The 13,442-nt window shown below is 43.5% G+C and overlaps 1 protein-coding gene across 1 annotated transcript in view; it reads right to left on the reverse strand.

Annotated features, from left to right (window-relative positions):
* Positions 1–13,442, reverse strand: part of LOC126237026 (pseudouridylate synthase RPUSD2) — an 882,831-nt gene that overhangs the window by 577,678 nt on the left and 291,711 nt on the right. The window lies entirely within an intron of this gene.

Consider the following 13,442-nt stretch of genomic DNA (forward strand, 5'->3'; position numbering starts at 1 on the left):
TTAAGTTACGTTGCTTTTTTCATACTTACAGTGATTGACACTACTACTACTGCTAGTACACATTCTGAAATTCTTCCACGTCGTGATCAACCAGATTTCAGTTTGTGGTTGAATTAATGTTATTGCGCAGTAAACTCTTTACATCACTGGATACCCTTTTCTTCACCAAGTGAGTGCTGAAGACTTGTTTTCGAGCGCTACCCGAGAAAACGAAGCCATCATTTTCTTCAGCAAACGTGTACATCAGTTTGGTTAATTTAATGGCTTCACGACAGATTTTCTGGTTCCACGAATACCGTAACTACTTCGTATTCCAAAATGCCGTATCAAATTCTTTTGTTTTTTATATACGCTTACAACACAATCACACGAGTATTTCACAATGGCACAAGTGGTTTCAATCAGCCAGTGGCCATCTTCAGACGAAAGGTAGATGCAGCAAGCATTTTCTGTTGCGTTGAAATTGTGTCCCTTCACCCAGCACATAACTATGTGGCGAAGTTGTTTTCTGATCTGACGGTGATGTCATAAATCTATAAGTTATGGGTTTGTGTTTCCACTGATCAGGAAATGTCCTGTGTTACCTCCTGCCAGCCACTAGGTGGTAGCGCAGCGTCGAGGATGTGGAAACGTTTCACTGAACGCTACACAGCTACTGTCACTGGTAAGAAGTGGAAGCTTCTTCACTTTAGGGCGATATACTCTTAGAGCGTTCAGCAACAAAAGGCAAACGAGAGCAGTCAGCTCGGACAGACTTTCTGTTGGGTCGCAACAACGGAGTGAGCAGCTGGATTCCGTGAGTCGTTTTCGCCGGCAGCGAGGGCGCCGTGAATAATATAAGAGCGCGCCGGAGCCATTAGGCTGTTGGGCCGGCACGCGATGTCTGCCTGATTACGGCCGGGCTCACTTACAGCGAGAGCGGCGCCCGCCGCCCGGCCGCACGGAACGCCGACTGACTTGGCGACACCCAGTCCGGCCACTTGTCTCTCGCCTCAGGAGAGGAACCCACTAAAACGGAAACCGCCGCAATCATCCAATCACTAAACTAACCACGGTCCTGAACTTGCCCCGAGAATAAGATGACATATTCTCAGTGAGTGCCCGAATACTAGATCTCCAGGGCTTTTTTCGTGGAGAGAGGCATTGCTTGAATAATATTTGAGAAAATATTCATCTCGAGCTTGTAGCTAACATTTGTCCGTGTCTGCTTTTAAACAAATAAGTATTGAAAAGAATTTTGCCTTGAGTAAACACAGTTTTCTTCTCTCTCGCCCATTCATGCTTTACTATTGTTAGTGGGTTTATTTTATTTTTAGTCGAATAAAAGGTAAAAATTGCATATATACATTTCAATGAATTGTAAACCTTAATAGCACATACATTTATTAAGTCTACGACATTGCAGTGCCTGTGTTATTCTGAATTACGATTCAAAGTTCCTTCGAACATGCATGCATGTCGCACACTCACGGTTGACAACATACAGAGGTTTGGGTCTGGCAGTGAGTCGTCCACGGATAGCCAATCGGTAAGGCGACCGCTCTCGATAAGCGGGAAATCCGTATTGAGTCCCGGTCCGGCATAAATTTTCATTGCCGTCATTCTATTCTATAGCTGATGGTTGTCCATATTCGCAATTGCGAATACATTTCATGTATTCATGAAGCTGTCTGTCGCCTGCACAACAGTTGATATTTTTGTACAGTAGGCCACAAGCAAACAACGTCTCCATAGTAGACCTACATTACTGATATAGAACGAAAATATCTGGCCTCAAATGAAACATTGTTTGTTAGTGTGATATGATTTCACTGCAACTATCTGTGCATTACGTTCTGTTGAACTTCTCCCTCTTTCTCTCCCTTTTAGACACAGACACACTTGTTTAGAATAAGTAAAACAAGATGGCCAGACAGTTGAATATTTCGCACACAATACACAGTGTGTGTTTGAGAGAACATTGAAAACTTTCGACAACATGGAAAGAACAAAAATAAAGTATAAGAGAGACTTAGAACAAAACTTGGCAAAAAGTACGTAGACACTTTACTATTTCACAATTAATAGGCATAAATGTTAATACATTTATCCCAGTATAAGATTAGACGATCACTGTCTTAATGGAAAAAGTTTGTAGCTGCTCATGGAACCATGATTGTATGCAGACGTGCACCTCTTCGTCCGAAGCAAATCAACGATCACGAACGTCTCTCTTCAGAGCTCAAAAAACATGGAAATCTCAATGGGAGAGATCGAGACTATATGGAGAATGTGTAAGGGCTGCCCTACGAAATTCCCACTGCGGACCCGCATGTTGCCAACTTGTTTTGAGTACGCTGCACAAGGCGCACAACCAACAAGCAGAAACATTTTCAAACAAAAATTATCATACATGAACCCAACAAACAAATGTTAAATATATTTGAACATAACAGTGTTGAACAGTTGAATTTAATATGTAAATACTTCCACTGCGATAATACAGCATTAACGAACACCAATAGTTCCATTTCAGACCTAATTTGTCGTTCAGTATCAATAATGTGCTACAGAAAAATTTGTTATAGCTGCTGATAACAAATGCACCAAAATAACAGCAGTAGTGCAGATGACAGATAGCTACATGAATATCAGTATTTGAAATAAACTATAAATTTTGTTGAATTATTATGAATATACTATATCTTATCATTCAATTTTTACCTGTCACTGGACAAAAAATAAAATACACCCACTGGCGATAGCGAAACTTCTTCGGAATAAGAATGGGTGACGCCGGCCGCTGTGGCCGAGCGGTTCTAGGCGCTTCAGTCAGGAACCGCGCGACCGCTACGGTCGCAGGTTAGAATCCTGCCTCGGGCATGGATGTGTGTGATGTCCTTAGGTTAGTTAGGTTTAAGTAGTTCTAAGTTCTAGGGGACTGATGAACTCAGATGTTAAGTCCCACAGTGCTCAGAGCCATTTGAACCATCTGAAGAATGGGTGACAAAGATGAAAATTTTGTTTACTCAGGGTAAAATCCAGTCAATAACGTATTTATTTGATAATATAGTTTTCACTGTATTATTAAATAATGTTATAACAGTATTTATCAAAAGAAATTCAATTATCTCCTCTTATATGTTGCAAAACGTAAAATTTCAAACCCGTCTACAGACCGTATTACAACTACACGGCTGAAAGTGTACGATAATAAAAGCAGAAATGTTCCAGAAAACATGGGTCCGACACATTTGCGAGATAACTGTGAATGTGTAGCTACGAGGCACCACTGACCCCAGGGTAAAATAGAATCATAATAAGTACAAACCTTTTAATCAAGTCCCCAAATTTCAACCATCGCCTCCCTTAAGAAGACATACGATACTGCTTCAGCACTCCACATGTCCGCCCCCGGTAGCTGAGTGGTCTGTGCGACGGACAGTCAATCCTAAGGGCCCGGGTTCGATTCCCGGCTGGGTCGGAGATTTTCTCCGCTCAGGGACTGGGTGTTGTGTTGTCCTAATCATCATCATTTCATCCCCATCGACGCGCAAGTCGCCGAAGTGGCGTCAAATCGAAAGACCTGCAGCAGGCGAGCGGTCTACCGGACGGGAGGACCTCGTCACACGCCATATACAGGGTGAGTCACCTAACATTACCGCTGGATATATTTCGTAAACCACGTCAAATACTGGCGAATCGATTCCACAGACAGAACGTGAGGAGAGGGGCTAGTGTAATTGTTTAATACAAACCATAAAAAAATGCACGGAACTATGTTTTTTAACACAAACCTACGTTTTTTTTAAATGGAACCACGTTAGTTTTGTTAGCACATCTGAACATATAAACAAATACGTAATCAGTGCCGTTTGTTTCATTGTAAAATGTTAATTACATCCGGAGATATTGTAACCTAAAGTTGACGCTTGAGTACCACTCCTCTGCTGTTCGATCGTGTGTATCGGAGAGCACCGAATTACGTAGGAATCCAAAGGGAACGGACCTTAGGTAGAGAAGAGACTGGAACAGCACATTACGTCCACATGCAAACACCTTTTTATTGGTCTTTTTCACTGACGCACATGTACATTACCATGAGGGGTGAGGTACAGGTACACACGTGGTTTCCGTTTTCAATTACGGAGTGGAATAGAGTGTGTCCCGACATGTCAGGCCAATAGATGTTCAATGGGGTGGCCATCATTTGCTGCACACAATTGCAATCTCTGGCGTAATGAATGTCGTACTCGCCGCAGTACATATGGTGTAATGTCAACTTTAGGTTACAATATATCTCCGGATGTAATTAACATTTTACAATGCAACAAACGGCACTGATTACGTATTTGTTTATATGTTCAGATGTGCTAACAAAACTAACGTGGTTCCATTTAAAAAAACGTAGGTTTGTGTTAAAAACACATACTTCCGTGCATTTTTGAATGGTTTGTATTAAACAATTACACTAGCCCCTCTCCTTACGTTCGGTCTGTGGAATCGGTTCGTCAGTATTTGATGTGGTTTACGAAATATATCCAGCGGTAACGTTAGGTGACTCACCCTGTATATAGCACGCCACATGTTACAGTTTGCTGTACACTTATACCTGTTAAAGCTGCTTAGCTGGGTGGTAACGCGCTTGCCTGCCGTGCACTGGGCCCGGGTCGATTGCCGGCCGGGTTGGAGTTTTCTTCGCTCGGGGACTGGGTGTTGTGTTGTCCTCATCATCCTTTCATCCTCATCATCGGCCGCAAGTCGCCCAATGTGGCGCCGAATGAAATAAGACTTACACTCGGCGGTCGAACCCGACTGGGACATCCCGGCCAACAATGCCATACGATCACTTCATTTGTTAAAGGGCATATTCAAAGTATATTTCTCGCATTAGGATGCAGCACTCTGCTCATACACTCTGTGATGAGTTACGAATTATTTCAAACACTCCCGGATCATCCCGTAAATCTCAACAAGTCTTTACAGTTCCAGTTCTTCACTTCACGTCTGAGATGACACCAGGCAGAAAAATTCATGGGGCTGAGGTCAGCTGACCTTGGAGGCCAAGGGACAAGCCCTGCTCGACCTATCCATCTTGGACTGTACTGGCGCGTTGGAAATCGTCTTACATCAGAAGGAAAACGTGCTCCATTAAACGTGTACCATATTCCCTATCCATGGGGCACAATCGTTTCTGCATCTATAGGAATACTCAGCAATTCACACTTAAGTGCAAGGTAGAGGCATAAGAGATTCTGTTGCGGACGCTAAACACCTGCATGTTGTGTACCCAACAAATATGTAATCATCGCAGCAACCATTTCATTATTCTTACTTTATGTTCAGGAAAGTTTCCAGTGACATCTAAGGGAAACCTTGCGTTAATTAAAGCAGCGTAGATAGTCACGCTTGTGTACTCGGCGAGCGCTACTAATATTTTCCAAGAACTACACTACACAAAACAAAGTAAAATCCAGCTTCCGCTGATACATACTGACAAAGGAAATGTAACACTCCCTGCCGTGTCTTGCTCCGAAACCCACAAAATGTGTGCCGCTCGTCACAATAATAAAAATTGTCCACGCCGCAGGGGTTTACCGTCACACACTTAGTGTAAAGTTAAACAAAAAAAGATTCAAATTTCATAATTCACTTTTTTGAAAGCTCATCGTTACTTGCTCAGGAAGCGACTTGTTATTAATATTTGGCGAAACCCTTTCGGAGTCAATTCAGTTGCACGGAAACTGAGGCTGTATGTTCCAAAAATTAGAGCACAAGTCATACCCTGCCGAGCTACGAGTATTCGTTCGTCCGTGTCCTGCAAGTGGAAAGTTCGCAAAGTGAATTAAACGTGTAAATAATAGAGAACTGGTCTGCCAGTGATCGTCACGTACTGGATTTTTGATCTCCAGTTCCGGTGCCCGCTGGCGGCGGCAGAGAGCGGGTGCACCCTGCAGGTAGGCAGCCAGCCAGGCGTCAAGATTTCCAGCGGCTGGTTATTGGGCTGGGCGGTGCAGCCGGTTTATGGGCTGGCGTATTACTCTCTTTAATTAAGTTTACTCTGGCGGCAGCCAGCGCCTATCTGCAGGGCCGGGGGGAGTTTACAGTGCCGCCGCGCTGCTTACCGGTGCCGGGCCACGGTTCGCCTTGCACCGCCTCGATAAATACTCGCCTCTCCCAAGTTCCCGTTCCACAATGAAAATTCTAAATCTCGCTTTACTAACTCCAGCGTTAAGACTAATTGAAATATGGCGCTAGTCTACTCATAAACAAAACAAATGTAGCAAAATAAATTATAAACGTTATATAAACATGCCACTGTCCGTATTTCGTAAGAACTTAACTTACTGTATGCACATCGGTTACAGAACGGCCGATATGGTTAACACTCCCGCAGAAGAGATATTTTTATTACTGTAACTAAGACGACTGATCAAAAACTTTCTGGACAAACAGAGTATCTGCGAAAGGTTGTGGGCTAACATTCGACAATAATAACAAAAAAATTTTACAGTGAAATAAAAACAAAATACAGATTGTTTGTTCGAATGTGCATATCTGAGAAATTGAAGTTGCTGCTAACATTAAGTACAGTATCGCTCCACCTTGTGCATTACAACATGCTTGGACCCTCCTCGGCAGGCCGTGCGCAAGGTAGCTGAGAAGTTTCTGTTCAGGCCGTTCTCTCTCTTCGATGGAGGTTCCCTAGATATTACCCAATGTCTGAGGAAAATTCCTGCGAGGGAGCTTTGCAAGTTCCACACATTCTCAATCGTGTTCATATCAGCAGATACCAATGGCCATTCCAATCGGCTAATTCATGCCTCCAGGTGGAAAGTGTTAACAAATTGGGCATTCTACACTCCTCCATTATCGCCTTGAAAGCATCGCCGAAATGTTGACAACAGGGCTCGACGAAGGGTTTGAGGTGGTTGCGTTTCAGGCATTATCTCTGACCACGAACAACGCAGTGACCGATAGCCTTCACTTGGCTGGCATTTGCACCGATTCATGGACTTCATGTTCCCATACAACGATGGAATTTTTATGGCTCCGAAGTGCCACTTCACAGGGCCATCATTGTTCGCGATTGGTTTGAAGAAGATTCTAGATAATTTGAACGAATGGTTTGGTCAGATCGCCCGACACGAATCCCATCGAACATTTGTGGGACACAATCGAGATACAGTTAGTGCACAAAATCGTGCACCGACAACACTTTCGCAATTATGGATGGCTATAGAGTCAGCACGACTCAGTATTTCTGCTGCGGACTTGCCACGACTTGTGGAGTGCATACCACGTCGAGTTACTGCACAACGCCGAGCAATAGGAAGTCCGACACGACATTAGAAAGTACTCTGTGACTTTTGTCACCTCAGCGTATTTCGAGTAGGCTGGTGCAGAGACTAGGCTATTCCGGGTCTTTGGCCTGATGCGGATCCAGCGGATGCCTGGAGGGCTAAGTTCCAGGGGCGGCCTAATTAAGGCGGGCTACCGGCCGGCCTGGGCCGCCACGCCCGGGCTACCGGCCAGCCCGTGCCTGCCATGAGCGCCGCGCACCAATTACGGCGCCCACTGACTATTGTTGTCGCGGCGCTGCATTCCGCAGAGTCCCCACCAAAAATGCCTGCGCGGCTGCCGCGCGCGCCTCGAGCGCCTGTCTGTACACGCACTCATCGAATTTTCGGCAAAAAACCTTCCGCAGCATTCTCCGGGTGTGGAAGTGGGCACAGACACTGTAACTTCACACTACTTGCTTCTGTGGAAACGACGAAAGACTTTCAAATTTAAAGCGCACTTAAAAGTACAGCTCCGCGAGACATAACGCTAATAACACGTCACGGCGCCTTGGGTTTTAATACTGGTCGCAGTTCAAGAGAATACGCACGTTGTCAGGTGCCCCACATCCAGCTTAAGTCGACCACCAACGATTAGACCCGTAGAGCTACAAAATGCCGGGGATGACAACTGGTACGTTTCACCCGTTGTTATATACCATGCGCTCAGCCCTGTGAACGTGGCGGTTGTCTTCTTGAAAAGCGGGAATGCCCACAGCATTCTCTACATGAAGATGTAGAAAGAAGGGCAACACCTGGTCACTGTGAATGTTGAAATAAACTTCCACCTTCATTTTCATGCTTACCTGCAAGTGTGGGCCCAGTCATGTTGCCGAACCTCCCCCCCCCCAAAAAAAAAAAAAGAATTATAGGACCAACATCGATCAGAATTATACCCTCGCCACACTGCGGTTTAAACGCCTCAAAGGGCCATCTTACAGAATTTGCAGAAACGCAAAATTGTGATTCGTCGGATCACGCTACACGCCTCCAGGATGTCAAAACAAACACCTTTCTGCCGTCAAGTTTCCAAACCTATTTTATTTGACTATCAGTTTCGGATATTTATGACGCCATCTTCAGGCGCCTGACCGACGTGTAGGAAGATTCCGCCTCGGTTCTGGTCAAAACAGTGGCCAGCAGTACTAGTATTAGTAGATTTCTGTTTGCTCTAGATCACTTCAACCATTATCTGCCGACCAAAATCAAGGTGGAATCTTCCGACACAACGGTGAGGGGCCTGAAGATGGCGTAGTAAATCGAAGAAACTGGTAAACAAACAAAATAAGTTTGGAAACTAGATGACTGAAAGGTGTTTGATTTGGCATCGTCTATCGAACAGCCAACTCCTACAACCTTCTCTGAAAAAAATGGACATAACATAGACTACACGCCTCCAGTCAAACTGGCTGGTATGACCCTAATCTCCGGCCCCTGTCGGTTAGCATACTTCTAAGACCACTGCTCTTATGCCGTGTCACACAGCAGCGAGTAGAACACACATTCTTTTGTCAACTTGGCGGAAATTCCGCGTTCACACACCAACAAATTGGGCAACTTTCTTTTCGATGGCTGGTCTGTGCCACTCTGTCACGTAGATCCATCTTACAGCGCTGTTGCCTACAAGTTACTGGCACATAAAGACTACTCCGCTGCCCTGACTTACGTGAGCAGTGACGTCACACGACCATCTCGTACCAGTTCTACTCCATCTACAGCGCTCCAAACCGACCAGTCTGCTCCTTTCTGGAGGGTGACATATTTGGTCCAGTGCGCTAACCACTAGAAATAATATAGTATATAATAAAACTGACAACAGTATTGACCGCTTAGGTCGCTAGTGACCTTCTAATCAACGAAAGCAAAATTCCTGGTTTTTATTGTCGTTGATAAAGAAGGGTTATTTTCATTTGGTACTGACGACGATTCGAATTTCTAGGTCTTTTGGCACAGTGTGGCGTAGTACGTGAAATTCTCCCAATAATATACATCCTCTATTGCGCTCATATTATAAATGACTCATTGTTTAAGAAGATATCGGAAGTGTACTGAAATTATTGTCAAAGAGTGAGTTCTTCAGTAAAAGAGCGCTACTGTTACACAGATATGGGAATGAGGACGAAGCTCTTGCAAGCGTGCGCCGAAGCACAATATATATGGAAGTGAAAGATGGACCACCACAAACAGGTAGAAGAAGTAGTATTTGAAACGTGACGCTACCGAAGAATGTTATAAATTAAGGAACAGATAAAGTATGAAAATGAGACGTACTAAAAAGAGTGCGTGATAAAACAAGTATACGGGACACACTCAACAGAAGATGGGAAATGCATCCAGGAATAGTTCGTTTGGCGTTGGAAGCAGAAGTAGACGGGAAAATAGTAGAGGCCAAAGAAATACCAGAATATGCGTAAAAGGTATAAAAGTATTTTGTGTATAATAGTTACGTAGAAATGGAAAGATTAACACGATACAGGCAAAGATGGACAGCATCAAACCAGTCTTAAACTAATGACTTAGAATGTATAAAAACAAGCCTGAACGCGAGGTCTGTTGCGCGAACAATGGCAGAGGAAGTGTACAGGAATTTACTGACGAGTCTAATGAAGATCATTAAACGAAATATAATTTACTGAGATCTAAAACACGATCCCAGTTATCTGCAAGCTTACAGATTCAAACTATAACAAGACTAAGAGAACAACACTACTATCTATTTATCTAAATTTTACATCTAAAGCAGCAAATGTAAATGTCATGCTGCTTAAAAATATAAAACCTGTGGTTAGTTAGTTGTTCGTGTAGAAACAGAGAAAGAAACCGCGAATAATGCGAAATGACGGAAGCAGTGAGGCAACGGAACTCGTCAATATTACTTGTCGGGTAAAGTTCATTTAAATCTATCGTTTGAACAAGGGCCATACCACCATAACGATTTCTTTGTTCAACATTATGCGCGACGTCACGATCGAAAAATTTATTTGTTTGACTTTTCACCTGAAGTGTGTAAAAGAGTTATCCCGCTACTTTTTGTGCGATGCAGGTTATCGGAGTGGGATGGACACGGCGGCAGTGTTCTAATCGGGAGCCCAAGATAGTCTCCTCTGACATTTTAGTTCAGCGGCGCGGCAACGGAAAATAAACAATAGAACTAGTTCTGCAAGTTGTAGTTCTTATTCAGTTCACGCCCTTAACAGTGCTTTCAGACGGATAAATTGTCTTCACGGTTAAGGAACTGCTATTCTATCTCCAAGGAAGACCTTTTCCTCTTTTGTTGGTACTTAACATCTCAACGTCATCGATGTCATCACACACCTATCACTGGTTCGCTTGGATTAAGACAAGGAAAAAACTGGAGATGGTCTTCGCGAACGATACTTCTCAGCATCGTCATGATGTCATCTACGTAAATATAAACAGAGCAACGGCAGTCGAACTCATTTCTTTAGAATAACCGCTGTTCAGCACTGCGCAGTTCGCTCAACACATGAAAACTTGTACTAATCAACATTTGAACATGTTTCATGATGGATCCACAAATCCTCGGAATGTACATGAAAGACAAGTGACCTTCCTCAAAGCTATCGTTTTACTTTATTCGTAGAAAAGTTCTGTCTTACTATTGAGAAGCAGTGCCTCTTGGGAAAAGAAATTCTAGCTCCCTTACTTATAGTCAAACATTACAATTATGTATTATTCATGTACTCATTACAAGTTAGCGTCAAAAAGATGTTATGAACGCAATTTTATTTCGCATATTTTGCATTCCATCCGTTATGCGGTATGCGACATGAAAAATATCTCAAATGAAATTTGAGTATATCTGTCACTTAACAGCAAGTCTGTCAGCAAAAAAATCACTGCGATAACGGCATAGCGCAGCAAGTGGTTTAAGTCCTACACTGGCCTCGTCCAGTACGACGCCGCTACTTGACGGCTGGAAGTTGGTGTGCTTAAGTATCAGTCTGATTCATCTCTAGCAAAACAGGTCATTAGCTGAAACACCTACAAATAACTTTCAGAGTAGCTTACACCATTGTAACAAGAAAATATTAAAATAAAATTGATCTTGAATGCTAACCATACTGTTGTCCATCGTTTACATCATGGGTGGTAGTGAAACGGTTCAGCTACATGAACTACCATAAGAAACTACCTGCATAGAAGTTTTACTGAATACAGAGTCCGAATGAATATAGCTGGTAAGAAATGTGAATTGCGCTATCATGAAAATATAAATTTCTGATTTTCGTTGAGTAGGGCTACTTGTCAAGTAATCTGATGGAATATCGAAGTTCCATCATTCATTGTCAAAAACAATGGTCAATCAGCAGCTCAGCGTCAGTATGACAATGGATTCCATTAACAACACTTACACCGAAACAAGTAATCGTCTAGAGCACATCGCAAAATTTGAATATATCTTACAACTGATAAAATTAAAATCCACAATTTCAATTCTGTGCTTTGACGTTACGTTCGCAATCATATCCGCCACTATAAAGTATTGACTGTGGTAAGGTATTACGACGAAAACAGATAAAAGTAATATTTGACGGAGAACCACTGAGCATACTCTTCCTTTGGAACTTTTCCTGTCATTCTTGTTGTTGTTGTTGTCGTCGTCGTCGTCGTCGCCGCCGTGATCTTCAGTCCGAAGACTGGTGTGGTGCAAGTCACATGACCTCTGAATAACTGCCGCAACCTACAACCACCTGAAGCTAATTACTGTGAGAATTCCCCCCCCCCCCAATACATCATTACATTATCAAATTAACTATTCCTGGATGCTTCAGGATGTGTCATATCAACCAACCCCTTATTTTAGACACGTCGTGCCGCAAATTTTTCTTCCCAATTCGATTTAGTAGCTACTCATTAATTATCCAATATACCCCACTAAACTGCGGCAACACATTTCAAAACCTTCTACTGTCTTCTTACCTGTACTGGCTACCGTCCACGCTTTACTTGCGTACAGGCATACAATCCAGACAAATACTTTCTGGAAAGATTTTACCACAATTAAATTGATATTAAATTTTAACAAACTATTTTTTCCCAGAAAAGCCTCCTTGCTAATACAAGTGAGTGTTTTATATCGCTCCTGCTGTCGTGTTACATTTCTCCCTAATACTCCGGCGTCTCATAACCTAACCTAATTCCTTCAGCATCACTTTTAGCTCGCTACATTCTTCTACTCTAGTTTTATTTGCATCTCATAATATCCTCTTTTCAAGACACACTTCTTTCCGTTCAAATAATCTTCCAACTTCTTTGTCTCTGTGCTAGAAAAACGTCAAACAAAGTTTTTATTTCTTGTCTCTGAACTGTCATACTACTCCAGTGAACTGTTGCTAAAATAGTATTTTCGTTGGGTAGATGTGTTTTACACAGTCATCAACTGTAGACAGAGCTTAAAACAAAAAACAGCTAAGCAGCTGTCAAGCGCTTTGTATTCCACTTGATACGAGGATCCGGTTTTTTATTCCACACGGCTCGGAGCCCTTCTTTGGTCTGTCTACAGCTCTGCCGTTGTCAGCACGTCACTCTTATCGGGTTGTAAAACCACTATTCGTCTCTCGTGCTGTAGTGTTTCCATTCATTCACAGACGTAAGACCAGTGAGTGCTGTGCCTTTTGTCTGCGGCCTTAAACCTTCGGCTATCTGCTCTGGTTTGTTTGCCCGAGGCGTCCGCAGACGGTAAGCACACAGAGCGCGGCGTGTGCTTTGCGGGGCGGCCTAAGCAGCTGGCTGCAGGCGCGCCGCCGTATCGGCCGGCGCCGTCTCTGTGTTGTGTACTGTGATGTGCTGCGTCGCGCCGCGCACCTGTTTTATGCACGAGGCGGACGCCCAGAATAAATGCGCGTGTCAGTTTTAATGGCGGTCGTCTTTGACACAGGAATGCCGGTGGCGGGCGCCCCGAGGCTTCACTGCACCCCTCCGCTGTGACGCAAACAGCGCCCTTACTCCATCCCACACCCGTCTGTATCACGACAAATTTTTGTACCGAGCACGCAAGGATTTTTGTATACTGGGTGTGGTACAGAAATAGTCTTATCAAAGGGTGATACATTCTATAGGGGAAAAAAGCGCCCTTTACTCTGCATCGAGAATCGAACC

This window comes from Schistocerca nitens, chromosome 2 (genome assembly GCF_023898315.1).
Source record: "Schistocerca nitens isolate TAMUIC-IGC-003100 chromosome 2, iqSchNite1.1, whole genome shotgun sequence".
In the NCBI taxonomy this organism is placed as follows: Eukaryota; Metazoa; Arthropoda; class Insecta; order Orthoptera; family Acrididae; genus Schistocerca; species Schistocerca nitens.